The sequence below is a fragment of the Parasteatoda tepidariorum genome, chromosome 3, assembly GCF_043381705.1.
Source record: "Parasteatoda tepidariorum isolate YZ-2023 chromosome 3, CAS_Ptep_4.0, whole genome shotgun sequence".
Lineage (NCBI taxonomy): Eukaryota > Metazoa > Arthropoda > Arachnida > Araneae > Theridiidae > Parasteatoda > Parasteatoda tepidariorum.
The window spans coordinates 3,744,273-3,758,714 of NC_092206.1; the positions used below are offsets into that span (position 1 = coordinate 3,744,273).

At 31.6% G+C, this 14,442-nt stretch overlaps 1 protein-coding gene across 3 annotated transcripts in view; it reads left to right on the top strand.

Annotated features, from left to right (window-relative positions):
- LOC107436532 (Krueppel-like factor 2) overlaps nt 1-14,442 on the top strand; it is a 192,658-nt gene that overhangs the window by 131,862 nt on the left and 46,354 nt on the right. Inside the window, exon 2 of one of the 3 annotated variants that reach the window (XM_043043127.2) lies at nt 5,717-5,810. The exons of the other annotated variants lie outside the window; for them this stretch is intronic. The gene's annotated coding sequence lies outside the window, so the exon portion shown is untranslated. The remainder of the gene's footprint in view (nt 1-5,716; nt 5,811-14,442) is intronic. 3 annotated transcript variants of the gene reach the window in all.

Sequence of the window (14,442 nt, forward strand, 5' to 3'; positions counted from 1 at the left end):
TGGGAGAAAGATTATTTCTTTATTTTTGCGCAATACGGTCAAAGAAAGTGAGGTTTGTGTAATAAAATTAGATCGATATTTGAATTTTTAAATTCGAAAAAAGAAAAAAACTGACCAACAAGTTATCTATTTGGGAAACACTATTAAAAGCAGCGTATTCGTCAAATTCAGTTTCTTTAGTATGAAACATCCACAAAGTGAGGAGGACCCACTACTCCTGAACCAAACTTATCAGAAAAGGGAAGAAAAAAAAGGAAGAGATCTTTCATCAAAGTTGTCATCCTACGATAAGAGCAGAAGATCTGAGGTGACTATTTCTTGAAGAACATCTCTATTTCTTTCATGACAAGAAACGATAAGAAATTCTTCTGAATGAAAGTCTAATGTCTTTGGGTTAGTTGGGTGACCATCACTCATTCCCTAGGAAAGTGTCAGTGATGGATTAGACCCTCTCTCTGTTGGACATGAATCCTAAAGATTTGTCATCGATCGATTCTTCTCATTTAAAGATTCCACAAATCGAAACTGTTCTTGCCTCGTTAGTGTTCGGGACTTCGGTATTTATCTATGATTCTTTCCTCGTGACTGAATTCAAGGTGTGTAGACGGGGGGGGGAAATATTAAACAGGTTTATTATCCTCTTATTTAATTTGGAATATTTAAGGTTTCTCGTATATAATACAAGGCTTATAATGTTTTATATATATATATACTGTCCCTGACCGCAAATTACTAGATGCATTATAAGATTCTGTGCAAAATCTTAATTATCAGGTGACACTACCCAGCTTTATCGTTTTTACGCGGCTGAAACCGGTTTGCACTTGTTTATGTTCGTTTATCAGTTGGTTAAGATCGTAATGAGATACTTTAAAAATAAAATTTCCCGAATAAAAACCCATTACATGTATGTTTAAACATAAAAGTATTGCAAACAAACTGGTGCAAAACATGCTCTGTATTTGCGCTTTTATTTTCATATTTTGTTGTTATTAATTTTAATAAATTTGCTCGATAAATACGAACACAGCTGGCCAAATTACACAGTGGTGCACATGGAATATGTCGGACCACAAAGTCCTCCATGTTCCCATAACATATTAAACCTCTGGGGGTACTGAACTGGAGATTGATGCTTCAGATCAAAATTACGATCTGTGAATGAAGGAATGTATCCGCCCTGTAACCGGGTGTGAAATATGGGTGTAGCAGAAGTCGAATTCTTGACCATAGATGGCGCCACTTACAAAGGCGCCCTTTTCCTTAATGTTCTATAACAACAACAACAACTTAAGAAACATATTGCTAGGCCCACTTGATGGTAATTAGAGCAAGATACATTAATTCCGATTTTATCGTTAATCTAAGTCTACAGCACTTTGCACCCTAAATCCTCGAGAAAATGCAAAACTAAAATGAAAAGACACAAAATTAAAGGAAAAGGTTGATGAAATGTAAATTTTAAATATTACGTTTTCCCATTAAGTTTGAAAGGGGAAAATATTTTTATTTTTGTCAGACTTAAATGGGCAACTTATTTTTGGAGTTTCAACAGTGATACAAAAGTGCCCCGTTCTGAATTTTAGATCATATCAAAATTGTAAAAAAATATTCTGATTTTTGATAAACGTAGTTTTTAAACATTTTATTTATTCCATTTTATCTGATTTTCATTCTCCTATTAATTACTCAATAGTGGTACAATAATTGCTCAATATAGTCTATATGGCTATTATAATTTTGTGCTGTACTTTCACTAGTAAATAAATTAAAATTATCCTTAATTATTCATAAATTATCTTTCATTATTATCGGAATTAAATATTATCGTCATAAATTATTATCGTTTGTCTTTAATTATTCATAAATTAAAAATAAACTAGAAAATTTTCGAATCTTAATCTTTTTTTCTTTTCGTTTATTTAAAAGAAGTAAAAAAGTCTGCTTTTTCTTAAAAAAAAAAAAAAAAAAGGCTATTTTTGTTTTTGTAAAATTAAGGCTTTATCTTTTTTCTTTTTTATTCTTTCGCACTTGGAGAATCCCATAACATTCATACATTCCAAAATTAATATTCAGAAGAATATTAATTTTTGCAATTACGTATGCGAGAAAAAAAAATATTAATTGGAAATATTTCTTTTTTTTTGTCGAAANTTTTTTATTCTTTCGCACTTGGAGCATCCCATAATATTCATACATTCCAAAATAAAATTAATATTCAGAAGAATATTAATTTTTGCAATTACGTATGCGAGAAAAAAAATATTAATTGGAAATATTTCCTTTTTTTTGTCGAAAAGTATTAAAGTGCATATAAATGAATTTCTACAAAAAGTAGATACTATTTAGTTATTCCAGCATTTTTGACGGAGTAACAAATTAACGTCTTAGAAGAAAAAAATTAAACAAGTTCTTTTATCTGCCCACGTCTTCCTGTGGCCTTGTATTACAGAGAGAGAGAGGTGAGTTTAGAGATTTCCAATGCTCTTTTATCTGCGGTTGCCATTTAAATACTTTGGTTAAACTATGATGCGGAAACTGGTTTCGTCAAAAAAAGTTCAAACGATTATAAGTTGCACGGTTACAAACGCAAACATGCTTGCATTCGTAAATAGATGTTAGTTGTAGGTAAGAGATGCGCTGATTGCCTGAGTCTGCTTTTCAATAATCATTGTTTCGTATGAAATAATAAAATTTTATCGAGTACATAACTTTTATAACTACAGTAACAGTTGGACCAAACTAGATCACGTAGCTGTGAATTTTTCCTGCTAGTAATGTCAATGCTACTGATGAAAATTTTGCAGAAGCTTAATATGAAGAGAAAAAAAATATGCAATTATTTTTTAATTTAAAGTATTTGTGTTATTTTTTTCAATTTGACAACTTAGAGCAGTAGTAGCTCAGGGGATGGAGCGTTCTCCTTCCCACGAGGTGAACCGGGTTCGAAACCCAGAGATAGCTGGTCGATACGAATGCCGCACCCAGCTCGTACCGACTACAGCGCAGCCGTAACGTCCGTCCTCGGTGGTAGGCGGAGTCCCATGCCTTCAGGCTAACTGTGAAAGGTTTTGCTCTCCATGTAACGCAAATGCGGGTTAGTTCATCAAAAAGTCCTCCAAGAAAGCTAATGATTCCTTTGTCTACAAGATTTTCAATGATAACAAACGAAATAACTTAAGAGCATGAAAGAAATAACTGCTGCCAACAAAATTGAAAATATGTAAAGAATTTGCTGCTGTCGAGCACCAGACGAAAAAATGAACATTGAGCGTTTGAACATTTTCATTGCATACGTTGCTGGACAAGTGATGTTTTGTACCCATCAAATTCGAAAAATTAGTTTCGTTGGAACCGAAATTATTTACTAAATTTTAAAAGGAGTTGCCAGAAATTGCTACAAACAAATGTTTTGTTTTTGTATCGCACTACACGCTACACTACTTCTTTTAAGAAGTAGCGCACTACGCTACAAAATACGAAAGAAAGTAGCGACTGCAGTAGTTTCGTCATTTGTAGCGAGTTACTTCTGACCACTGGCCTGACGTGAAATATCCTCAATGGTATACCGATCATGGGTTAGTCTCCTTGCCGTCAGGCTAACCATGGGAGGTTCTCGTGATCTTCCTCTCCATGTAACGCAAATGCGGGTTAGTTCCGTCAAAAAGACCTTCCCGAAAGCAAATTCCTCTTAATACTTGATCCAGGAGTTCTCTTGTCTTCTGGATTGGGTTCAAAATGACAAGGCTACGTAGTTGAACATTGGTAGTTGTAAACTTAAACTTGGATCGGCTGTCCAACAATGGTTACAAAATAAAAGACCTTGCTTGTACGAAATCGTTCGAATTTCAAATTTAAGAAAAATTATATGTTTAAAATTTGATTTCCCCCAGAACTGTCCGGTCGGTTTTGTTCAAAATTACTAAATTTAAAATTACTTTCTTTAAAATTATGTAAAAATCTGTATACCTTTAGAATTTAAATTTTTCGGTTGTTTTTAAATAAAGTTATAAACATAATAAATAAGGAATAAAAATAATTTTTTGTATAGATTTAATAATCTTTGTATTAAAAAAAAATTTGTGAGTACAAAAAATTTCCGATTCGCTTAAAAGAGAGACATTGCAATAAAGGTATTATTAAGGGATTTATATTAAAGTGTCCAAAATTTTGAACGTTCTCATATCTTAATTGTTGGGATTTCAAAATAAAAGATATGTTTGTCCAGGTCTAATATCATAGCATAAAAACATCACCAGCACTGATTAATTAGCACATTCACCGTAAGACTCTAGAGCCATTGTTCTAGTGAATGAAAATACAATAACAAGAATAAAAATTATTCAAGTTGTTAACTTTTATTTTATGGTCCGTACATGCCCTAATGTTTGCGAAAAATCTGAATACTATTTATTTAGTGTTATGGTTATTCAGTAGTTTTTGAAGCTAGAAACTACTACTTTCTTTACCAGCATAAATCCTAATTTTGATCCTTAGCAAGTCACAGACGGCTAATGTAGCATGCCAAACAATTAATACTATTAACAGGATTTCCTGTAAATTCTATGATATGAAATATGTAGATCAATATTGTAATAAGTTACGCCTAAGAATTAATATTATCATTCTCAATGGCTCGACAGCCCAGTGTGCGCCATGGTCTTCTCAAGAAATTTTTTTCAGGCCAACCTTTTTCTGCTAGAGTTTTTAGTTTTTAAGACCAAAAGGTCCTTTTTCTAGGTCATCTATCCATCTCAAATTCGGCCTGCATTTTTTTCATGTGCCAATTGGTCTGGCATTAAAAACTCACTTTGTGGTACAGTCTTTATCCATTCTGATCATGTGGCGGTCCCATTTTATCCTTTGTCTTTTAATGAAGTAAACAATGTCAGTGATAAAGCTCTAAATTTGTCTAAGCCATTCACCATTTTTTTGAATTCCTCCAAAAAATATTTCTCAAAACCTTTCTGTCTCGCAGTGGACTAATCGTAAAGATACGGTTCCCAGCAGATCACTGAAGTCAAGCATCACTGGCTGCTGTCAGTGTGCTGGTGGGTGGACCACTTTGATCAGCCTGAGATGGGACCGAAAGTGGGCTGTATTGGTCCTCGTTTAACTGTTCTACCGTAAAGTGCTCGACTTCGCGTGCAGGCCGTCGGGTTACCAAAGTGGGAGTGCAATCTCCTCTGCCGAGGATCAAAATTGTGATGGCTTGTCTTTAGATCAACATCAGGGATGCTTCCCAAACCATAGCCCATTGATCAGCTCTAATGCGAGGTAAATATATTACAACAACAAAAAGAAGACCGTTCTCTAAAAGATACCCAACGTAACCTCATCCGTACGACACAAGGTCCAGGTTTCGCAAGCATCTATTAAAATTGGTCTCAAAAGAAATTTAAACAGTAAAACTTTTGTTTTTCTATGAATTGCATTTAAGAATTAATATATCCAGATCTATTATCGAATTCTCACATTTAAAAACGTGTGACCTTCATTACGCTACTATTTAAAATTTAAATATATTTCGAAGACATGCTTGATAATGAAAATCACTTATCCTTCTTCTTGTTTGCGGTATTATAACTCCGACCGCAGAAACGACTCCCCCTTTGACGGCATTGTAATGGCCCCCTGATAATGATGATGCCATATTTGTTCATGCTTTTCCATTTTCATTTTTTTTTCTTATTTTGTGGATATTATTCTCTTGTAGGTGTTTCGATACTGGTTGAATTATTTCCTATTTTCTGTTATTGATGCTGGTTGAATTATTCCTGCCTTCGTGTTTTTAATCAGATTTATGACAGGTAATTTTTTCAAATATTTTTCAGTTATAACATTAGCAGCTAGGCACTGTTGTGGCTTGGAATTGTATAAGTAAATTGTAATTCAAATTGTCAACATTCACCGTTGGAAGTCAGCAACCACCAATTCAGGTCATTCACAGTAACACATATATATTTTTACAAGAATAATTCATAAAGCCTATTTATTAAACGAAAGATAAAGAACAAAAAATATGATCAATGCATTATTATACCCTTCATAAAAACAACAATTTTTGCTCCATGTAACAATTCTACAAAAATATCTCCTTTGATTAAAAATTAATTTTGCATTTTTCGTATGATGATTAATACATTGTATGTCTTCATGCGATAAAATACAGTCCGTAGAACGCTAAGGGATGCTGAATTTCGAACATATCTTGGGGAAGATTACTCAGCAAGCAATGCTCTCCAAAGTTCCGGGACGCATGTAGGAGATGTTTGATGGGCTGCAACTCGCCCATCAAGCATGTCCCATTCCTGCAAGTCTGGTAAGAACACTGGAGCGAGAACCGCAAACAATCTTTTACGATGTTTGCTAGGTGAGGATGGGCGTTGTCATCCATAAACACAAATTTTGCACCCATGGCACCCCTAATCAAATGTACACGTTGTTTCAGATTGATATCCGTATAAATTTGGGCAATCATGATTTCGATTTGAACAAGATCTGTTCTGATGCCCAGTATAATTCCACCCCAACGAACAATCTTGCGCGGTCTCGTTCAACGATGGTAACTGGTTCTTGGCTCTCGCCATGTGAATGTCTGATTACCAGGTAAACCTGGGCTCGTCAGAAAGCATCACACAATGTGACGATGCATGTTCTCTACTCCAGAATAATAGCTGGCAACAGTGAGTTGCAATGACCAGAACACATCTGGCATGCCTGCGAGCAAATAGATCAATATTACTCAAACATCTATACTCTGTTTGCCTTGAAACCATGGCTGCAGATTGCTGACGAAACAGGTTGGATGCTGTGCTTCGTATGCTTCCTTTGGAAATCTTCATTCGTCAACCAGTCTTCATTCGTTGCAACTCAAGGGGAGACATGTATTGTAACGTCTATTGACAGTTCCGTTACCTTGGAATAGTTGCCGAAGTCTGGAGATGACACTTTGGACAATTCTAAGCTCGCTGGATAATTCTTTTCGCATTCCCTGCAGCCGATAATTTTACCGCGTAAAAACATACCCATGCAGTTATGGCACTGGCAGTACGCCAAATTTTATTTCCTTGCCACCATTCTTTATATGCCGCTCTCTTATACTATCGTCTTTGTGGCACACTATCGGCGCCATGTGGTAACTTCCTGTAACTTGAGTATTATTCTGAGTATTTATGTCATCATTCTACGGGTGAATTTTTTACTTAGAGTCCAATTTCCTCGTGATTCTGAATTATTTGTAAGTGTATATTAATCAAATTTGAACATGATAGCAATATCATCCTATAAATATCAATTTTGCAATTACAGACCCTGGCCAAATTAGACGATATATTATACAATTATAGAATGTTTATTACATCAGGTATTATATTAGAATATTACAATTATTAGACCTCACTGTAGTGTTTTAATGCCATGTTTTGCTCGAGTTTATATTCAATACTTTTATATGTAATGTACGGGTTTTTATTCAGGAGATTATATATATTCTTCCTATGTGTATTTATTTTTAACATATTCCATTACAATGTTAGCCAACTGATACACGAACATAAATAAGTATAAACCGGTTTTAACCACGTAGAAACAATCATGCTGTAGAGTATCATCTGATAATTAAGATTTTGCATCGAATCTTGCAGTGCGCCAGGGACTGTATATCCTGCATGATTTCTAAAATTCGAAATACTCGCTGATGCTTCAATTAAATGCACAGGCAGATTACATTAAATGGGTTTTTCCATTTTATGACCCTTTCATTTTATTTTCAAAATAACTTTCACTTTTTTTTTTCCTTTCGAAAGAAGAAATTTGTCTTCGTGATCCCCAAATAGATTAAGTCAGTAAGAGATCATTCAATTACCCAACCATGCTGGGCCATCTTGGATTTCATTTTGTCTGTCAGTCTTGAAAGACAGTTAAGTTTCCCTTTTTTTTTTTATTATCATCATTATTAAGAAAAAGCAGACGATAAGAGAATGTGGAAAACTATAGCTCAATCAAAATTGCTTTTTAGTGAGCCATTAGCTCGCCAAAAGCATTTGACCTTTCGAACTTATTAGATCAGGATTCTATTTTCGTTGGGGAAAAAAACTAAGGATCGAAATAATAATAATATAAATGAAGATTAGAAAATGGATAAATGGCACTTAGCGGGAGGTTGAAGATTTAGGTGCGGTTGATGAATTTTACCTTTTTAGTAGGCGCTTAAAGAAAAAGTGCATTTATTATTTTTTAATCTGAATCTTGACTTCTACACAAAACATTTCCAATATTATATCTATCATAGCTGTTTTAACATTCACACTACCGTAATGGACATTACAGGCCCTGGATTTATTATTAGAAGCTCTATAAGATTCTACGTAAAATTACAATTATCAGGCTGTATTGTTTTTAGGTGACTGAAACCGGTTTTTGCACTTCTTTACTCTCCTATACAAATGGGTTAACATTGTACTGCAATGCGTTAAAAATAAATACAAATAGGAAGTATATATAAAATCTCCTGAATAAAAACCCATTCCATGTATGTTTAAATATAAAAGTATTGTCTATAAAATCGTGCAAAACATGTCATTATTAAAACACTACAGTGCGTCTAATATATTTGATCTAATTATTATAATATACTAATACAATACCTGATATAATAAATATTATATATTTATATAATATATCGTATAATTTATCCCATCATCGAATTTATATTTTCCATCGTACCAATTGATACACGAACGTAAACAAGTACAAACCGGTTTCAGTCACATAAAAACACTAAAGCTGTATAGTATTACCTGATAACTAAGATTTTACATTGAATCCTACAGTGCGTTTAATAATTTGACCAGGATCTGTACATATGAAAAGGTTTCATTATGTTAACGAGCCTGGTCGGTAGGGAGCTGGGCCCATATCCAAGAGGTCGTGGGTTCGATCCTCGCCGGCCGAAGACTCCCCGTGTAGTAAATGGTGGCTGATGCGCGTTAAATCTGTCGAGTCTCAAAGTGCTCCATGTTCCCACAACAAATCAATACCTCTGGGGGTACTGATCCAGGAGTTTCCTTGTCTTCTGGATTGGTTCAAAATTACAAGGCTACGGAGTTGAACGTTAGTAGTCGTAAACCCATGAAATTGGGTCGGCTGTTCAACGACGGTGATAAAATAAAATAAAATAAAATAGAAGAGATCATTAGTTTTAAATTTCATGAAATTGAGTTAGAAAAATGTCTTAAAGTAATCAAGTTCTCGAAATAAAATTAAAGATTTTATTAGCTGTGACCGTTTTAATAAATTTGAAAAATTATAATATTTTTGAAAACAAACACAGCCATTAGTATTTCAAATCCTATTTCGTAACTATTTTCATTTATGGATTTATTTTTGAAAACAAACACAGCCATTAGTATTTCAAATCCTATTTCTTAACTATTTTCATTTATGGATTAAAAGAAAAATAATTATAAAATTAATTTGTTTATTCTTATATATTGCATTTAACCAACAATTATAGCACATTGATATATAAAATAATTGCCTTTTTAATAAATTTGAAAAAAAAAAGTATCTGTATATTTTTGAAAACAAATGCAGCCATCAGTAGTTTAAATCTTACTTCGTAACTATTTTCATCAACAGATTTAAAAAAAAACAAATGTAAAAACAATTTGTTTATTCTTAACTATTGCATTTGAACAATAATTATAGAACATTGATATATAAAATAATTGCCTTTTTAATAAATTAAAAAAATAATATTTTTGAAAACAAATACAGCCATTAGTATTTTAAATCCTACTTCGTAACTAGTATTTTCATTTACAGATTTAAAAAAAAAAGAAAATATAAAATCAACTGGTTTATTCTTATCTGTTGTATTCAACCAATAATGATAGCACATTGATATATAAAATAATTACCTTTTTAATAAATTTTAAAAAAATAATAATATTTTTGAAAACAAATACAGCCATCCGTGCTTTAAATGTTACTTCGTAANTTGAACGTAAGTAGTCGTAAACCCATGAAATTGGGTCGGCTGTTCAACGACGGTTGTAAAATAAAATAAAATAAAATAGAAGAGATCATTAGTTTTAAATTTCATGAATTTGAGTTAGAAAAATGTCTTAAAGTTCCCGAAATAAAATTAAAGATTTTATAAGCTGTGACCGTTTTAATAAATTCGAAAAATTATATTATTTTTGAAAACAAACACAGCCATTAGTATTTCAAATCCTATTTCGTAACTATTTTCATTTATGGATTAAAAGAAAAAAAATTATAAAATAAATTTGTTTATTCTTATATATTGCATTTAACCAACAATTATAGCACATTGATGTATAAAATAATTGCCTTTTTAATAAATTTGAAAAAAAAGTATCTGTATATTTTTGAAAACAAATGCAGCCATCAGTAGTTTAAATCTTACTTCGTAACTATTTTCATCAACAGATTTAAAAAAAAACAAATGTAAAAACAATTTGTTTATTCTTAACTATTGCATTTGAACAATAATTATAGAACATTGATATATAAAATAATTGCCTTTTTAATAAATTAAAAAAATAATATTTTTGAAAACAAATACAGCCATTAGTATTTTAAATCCTACTTCGTAACTAGTATTTTCATTTACAGATTTAAAAAAAAAAGAAAATATAAAATCAACTGGTTTATTCTTATCTGTTGTATTCAACCAATAATGATAGCACATTGATATATAAAATAATTACCTTTTTAATAAATTTTAAAAAAATAATAATATTTTTGAAAACAAATACAGCCATCCTTGCTTTAAATGTTACTTCGTAACTATTTTCATCAACAGATTTAAAAAAAAACAGATTAAAATCAATTGGTTTATTCTTATCTATTGTATTTAATCAATAATGATAGCACATAGTTGTAAATATTTTTGAAAGCAAATACAGCCATCAGTACTTTAAATCTTACTTCGTAACTATTTTCATCAACAGATTTAAGACAAAAATTTAAAAACAATTTGTTTATTCTTATCTGTTGTATTTAACCATTAATTATAGAACATTGACATATAAAATAATTGCCTTTTTAATAAATTTAAAAAATATATATTTTTGAAAACAAATACAGCTATCAGTATTTTAAATCCTACTTCGGAACCATTTTCATCAACAGATTTAAAAAAAAGAAAAGAAAGAAAGATTAAAATCAATTGGTTTATTCTTATCTATTGTATTTAACCAATAATTACAGCGCATTGATGTATAAAATAACATCAGTATTCACTTTTAAGGACATGTAAAACTTTTAAAATGAAGCCAAACAGGTGTGGTGACCGTTAAACCTTGATCTATGCCTATTTTGTAATTCGATCAACTTCGATAGCGGACTTCCTATTGTGTTTCGATTGAAGGGGGGAAAAATCAACCTACTCACTGCGGCCTTCAATTTTAAACATCGATTATCGCAAAGATATTAAAATTTTATTTCTTCTGGTCTTCAACAAAATCAAATGTTTTGCTATCTAAATCGATGTTTACGTTTAAAGTAGTTAATTGCATATCCATGTACGAAACATGACATTAACGATTATTAATGGTGTTATTTGCGATGGTTTATTTGAGTTTCAGTTTCTAATGAAATCGGATCTGTTTAGGGAAATTTTAATTAAGGTTACAAGCGAAGAATTTTAAATTTTCCTTCATTTATTTCATTGAGATTGAAATAATACATTTGGTATTGGTAATTTACTTTAGATGTTATGATGTTATTTGTTTATTTTTTCGCTTTTGCTTAAAAGCTTGTTTATTTTTATAAACGTTCGCCTACTCACAAATTATAATGTAGTTTCGTCATATTATAATATATCGAGCGAGCATTGGAATATATATCGCTTTTTTTTCTGTCCCGGAAAAAGTAAATACTAAATAAAAACCATCAAATATTTTATGTTTCTGAAAATTCCAAGAAAGTCACTGAAAAAAATGTCTTCAAACGACAAAAAATAAAATAAATAAAAATTAAGGGTAACAGAAATGGTTGTAAAAATATTTTTATGAAGAAATAAAAAACCTTCAAAACTGTTCTGTTTCTAAAAATTACAAGAAGTCAATGAAAATAAAAATTACGGGACACAGTGAGAGTTGCATCTTAAAGTAATAAGGGAGAAGTTGGCAACTTTACGTTAGCTCCCTTACGCTCTCGTACGTAAGATTTTAAGTAATTGCGCATGCGCACTCTAAATTCGCTTACTTCTGTGAAAAAAATACTAAACTTACATAAGTGAAACTAAGTTATTTCGCAAAAATCCATAAGTTAAAGCGATATACCACTACGTTAGCGTTTCTAACTTAGACAAAAAAAAATCAAAGCAAACATTACGTAACTTTTTTATTAAAGAAGTAGATAACAAACATTTATCACATAATACTTTGCATCGAGCCGTGATGGCTCCGGGGATACAACGTTTGCCTTCCAATGAGGTGAACCGGGTTCAAATCTCAGCGATGGCTGGTAGATACGAATTCCGCATTCGGCTTGCAAAGACTACAGTGCTGACGTAAAATATTCTCAGTGGTAGACGAATCATGGGATAGCGTACTCTTGCCGTCTGGCTAACCGGGAGAGGTTTTCGTGGTTTTCCACTCCATGTAAGGCAAATGTGAGTTAGTTCCATCAAAAAATACCTAATCCAGGAGTTCTCTTGTCTTCTGGATTGGGTTTAAACCAAGGTTATCCCCCCCTCCCTAGTAAATCGGGTCGGCTGTTCAACGGCGGTTATAATAATGTTTTGCACCATTTTCATAATTATCATAGATGGTTAAAGATAGGCAAAAACTGACCTTACAGTCATGAACTCAAAACAGTTATTTAATGCAACAGCTCAAAATGCAACAGTTGGTTTACCATTCTCTAAAAAAAAAAAAAAAAATTAACTTTCTTGTCCTTTTCATTCGAGGTAGAACACATTTTGGATTATATTAGATTTCTCTTTTGTAAATTCTTATTTTTAAAATAAAAACTTTCCTTAATACAGAGAAGTAAATGAACAATAAAGTTCATCTACTTCTTTGTATTAATAGAATTTGTTTATTTTATAACCAACCTGTGTATAGATTGTTATGAAATCAATTATATCTTACAATATGTAAAAATCTAATGATGGTGTCGAATTTTTCCACATTTTTATTGGCTGGAAAATCACATGGTAGGATCCAGTTTTCCCACGTTAATTTTCATATTGGTTTGGTTGTCATCAGCATAAAATTAAGTCATAAAGCTATTATTTTTTTTTATAAATATTTTTGTTTTCCTAATTTAGACGTTAAAATTACCTGTACTGTCATTATCTCATTTTGATTTTGTTTGATTTCTAAAATAAGAGTTTAAGAAGATAGTTATTATTATTAGAATATTGTAATTCTGCGTTACATTTTAAAATAAGGTTATTTACATTTGTGTCTGGTTTTATTAACCGTCTTACAATTATTATTTTTGGTGCAAATGACATTAATATACCGTTATAAATTACAGTTTAAGAGATTCGTTTAATGATTTAGAACTTAACTTTCAGCTTCGTGTATAAAGTGATGAAAGCAAAAATTGTATTTAAAATATATCCGTCCGTTTCGTAAGCAAAAATATTAAATGACAGCTGTCGGTAGTATCTCCCTGAATATTGTTTCATTCAGTCGTACTCAGCTTATTTATTATCTGACTCCATTTAATTTTTATACTTTACAAGATTACAATAATTCTAGTCGAAAATAACTTGACACGATGCATTAACTTTCACCATTTTCATTTAATCAACATTCGAATACCAACATCGTTGCCATTTTCTCTTTTAACAAATATACCATAATTACAGCTTAAAGAACATATAAAATAACTTTGTGACGTCAGACATATATTTACAAAAACTATCACTCTATTTTCCACAACAGCTGAGAACACACCAAATTTGTTATAACACAATACTTTTAATTTTAAATGTTATTTCAAAAAATGATTACTCAGAAAAATGATTTATGCTCACTTATAGATCTTAATACAGTCAAACCCCGCTATAGTGAACATAGTTTATAGTGAGCGAACTCCCGGATATAGTGAACCAAATGTTCGGTCCCTTGCCTTGCTATACACGCATAATGTCATTTTTTGTGAATATAGTGAACCAAAAAAGTGAGGAAGTTGGATATAATGAACTTTTTTCTGTCTTCGACTGATTTTTTTGATATTTTCAGGGAATATAAACGATCCAAATCTGAAGTTTGTAACATACGGAAAAATAGGCAATTAATAATTTCTGCTCATGAAAAAAATTTAGATGGCAGAATAAGTTGAGAAAAGCAGATCACAAGGACGATGAAGAAACATTACTGAAGTGGTTCACCATTCGAAGAAGCCGCAATTTTCCTGTATTTGGACAAATGTGGATGAATTTGCTAAATA